Raw genomic sequence first — 3,145 nt, forward strand, 5'->3', positions numbered from 1 at the left:
AACTTAAAGCAGGACTTTAAACTGGTCTCCTCCCTGGAGCCAGGCTTACTGGATAAAAACTGAACCTCCCCACATATTGAGCCAAAAACCCAGAGGACTCAGCGGGGGAGGAACAGTGGACGATCAGGAGACGAGACAAACACTAAAACCCTCTTTCCACTGGCTGCCAGGATCCAGGACATGAACCATGAACAAAAACTAAACAGAGAGTCTAACAGAAAGACAAGTAATGATCTGGCCCTGAATGCTCAGGCTGAATTGAATATAAACCAGAGGAAACAGGTGAGAGGAATAAATTATAATTGAGGCAGGGAGGGAAAACGACAGGTGAAAGGAATGACTAATTAAGGAGGAGCAAACAGGCCAGATCATGACACCCAGAGCTGAAAGCAGCTTTATTTACACACCGCCTCCCGCCACAACGCTGACATCAGAGTTACATCACTATTAGAAAGTTCATCTGATTGACAGGTTTATAGAATTATTTAGCTCCAAGGCTTGGCTAACTGCATGCAGTGAGGCTAAGGTTTTATTCTGCTTTTCCTGCCTCCTGCTGTTTCCTGTGTGAACGTAGCATTAGGCAGATTTATTTTGTCATTTTGTATACACGAGTGTATATAAAAAGAGATTTTGTTTAAAACAGCTCTAGCAGTTAGTAAGTGTTGCTAAATGTTTAGCTTTTTAAAAATTGTATAGCAGACTGTGAAAATGCTTAACAAAACAAAAATGGATATGAATAACAAATGATATAAAAAGAGGGTGAGAGTAGCTCTGTTTTTGTTTTCCTTTAACTAAATAAACATAAATTTAAAGACGATTTGAGCTACAGCATCTCTGTAGCCATGCTGCTGTAGCGTTACGCTGCTGGAGGACACAATGACTACTCTCCCTTATTGTAATTATGCATTGAATGCTGTTATTTTAATGTTTCATTTTATTTTCCTATTTACCTTTCTTTCCTTTTCAGCCTCTAGTAGAGCAGGAAATAATGGCGAAAGAATCATGACTAAAAGCTAATGCTTTAGCTAATGCTACATTGACATGAACACGCAAAACCAAACTAAAGTGTACCGTCACAAGAAATAAAGCTTATAAAATTAGTTCGTTTTAATTTAGTTTTTTTAATTAAAAAAATCTAAGGAAGGTTTTATATTTTTATTCTTATCTTCCACCTTTTTAGGTGGCGGTGATTGTGTAAATCTTCACAATTCTGGTCGAATCTTCACCTGGCTGGCAAGAATGTTCTCATGAAAAAAAAACACATCAACAAAACAAAAATAAATCAAATTCTCACTTCAATATAAGCTGGTTCTGTTGTTTAACGATGCATTTAGAACTGCATGTATGAAATGAAATGACAAGAAGAGGAACGCAGCGTAGAAAGTGGGAATTTTCTTCAACACGGCAAAAGGATGTTCTGCAACTGGAATTTTAAAACAGCGCAAATGCAAATAAAAAGAGACATCTTGGGTGCAGCGGGCTCACTGAGGTCACGCTGCTTTTCTGCCATGCTTTGGCACTCGCTGAAACCGTGGAAATAGGATTTTCAGGCCGGAATTACAATTCAGCTTTCATCCTAGAACGGACTGTGGGATATTTTATTAACAAAAGAAAAAAGACAGGCCTGCGTTTGCCTTTGCTCTCCTTCTTCAAAGGTGAAGCTAATGCTGAAAGAGATGTTACAGGGGAGGTAAAAAAAATAAATAAAAAAGTAAAAATTTCTCATCATCTACACCCCCCCTCCCCCTCCTCTCATCTCATTTTGCCCTTTTTCTTTCCACCCTCTCGATTCACTCTCACCCCCTGCCTTTTCCCCTCAGACAAGAACCCCAGATAACCCTGCATCACCACATCAAAGAGGAGATGAGAGGAAGATGGATGGAGGGGGACGGGAGGAGGCGGAGTGGGAAAAACTCAGGGAAGCGGATCAACAAAGGTGGAGGTCAGAAGCAAAGTGCCAGAGGAGCGTGATGAGGAGGAGAAGTGGGAACGGAGTAGTGAAGAAGATGGGAACACCTGAGCAGGAGTGAGATCTTCATTTCTATCTCTGCCTCATGCTCACTCACACCCCACCGAGTCCAACCTCAACAATGAGCAAGGCAACGCTTCAATTAGGCAGAGCCGCCAAAGCTAATCACGTCTAAGCTGCCGTCTCTTCAGACGCAGCTGTCCGCCAAAAGCAGGAACATCAAAGCCCGCCTGGATTCACTGAGTGTTGCACTTCCCTGTGATGTGTGCGAGGGTGTGGGCGTTCAACTGTAAGATCACTCAGCAGCTACTCTGACCCGCGCCCCAGCTAGCAAGGAGAATGATAATTAAGTGAAAGACATTTGCTGACATGCTCACAATTTTCTCTCCTCTGTGGAGGATGGTTTCTGCCATCGCCTCAGATCACGCTTCATAATATCACACGTCACGTCGGAATTCCACTTTGACTTCATGAATTTGAACCTTGAGCAAACGGCTTCCTTTGTAATTCTACTCTTTAAGAATATTAAGCTGTCATGGACTCCTTCATACTAAAAAGATAGATTATCCAAGTCAAATGTAAAATCAAAAAACAAGGACTCCACCTGCACATGTCTCACAGATCAGAGCTTAAAATAGAAAAAAACTGCTTGGATGATGTAAAATCATCCAAATTGTCAAGCATGGCAGGGGTAGCATTATGCTTAGGATGTAATCAATTGTTCGGGCTTCTTTGCTTTTAGCAGAGAAGAGGTAGGACTAAAAACAAGCTGGGAAAGCTTTATTCGTGCTGGCCTGTTGTTCAAAGCCCTCAGCAGGGTTTTACTAACCTGACTCCGCCAAATGGATTTTCTCCGCATATCCATCTGGAAACCTTCCGTTGAAGTAATTTTGGGAAGAGGCGAAAATACTGGTTAGCTGATTGGCCTATGTTGGTGATAGACGGGCCAAATAAACCAATCAGATCAACGAAGCATATGACGTACTAACAGCCAGGCTACTCTTGCCGAAACCAGTCGGGAGAAGAGCAAAAACATCTTTTCCTCTGAGAAAAGCCTCCAGAGCAGTGTTTTGCTCTTCTTTCAGTGAAGAAATACTCTGTAATTCCGATAAAACTTGCTCGATAGCCACGCTAACGCTAGTTTCATCGGCTGAAGCCGCCATGTTCTTTAGACTG

The sequence above is a fragment of the Cyprinodon variegatus genome, unplaced genomic scaffold (genome assembly GCF_000732505.1).
Source record: "Cyprinodon variegatus isolate N-32 unplaced genomic scaffold, C_variegatus-1.0 Scaffold504, whole genome shotgun sequence".
In the NCBI taxonomy this organism is placed as follows: domain Eukaryota; kingdom Metazoa; phylum Chordata; class Actinopteri; order Cyprinodontiformes; family Cyprinodontidae; genus Cyprinodon; species Cyprinodon variegatus.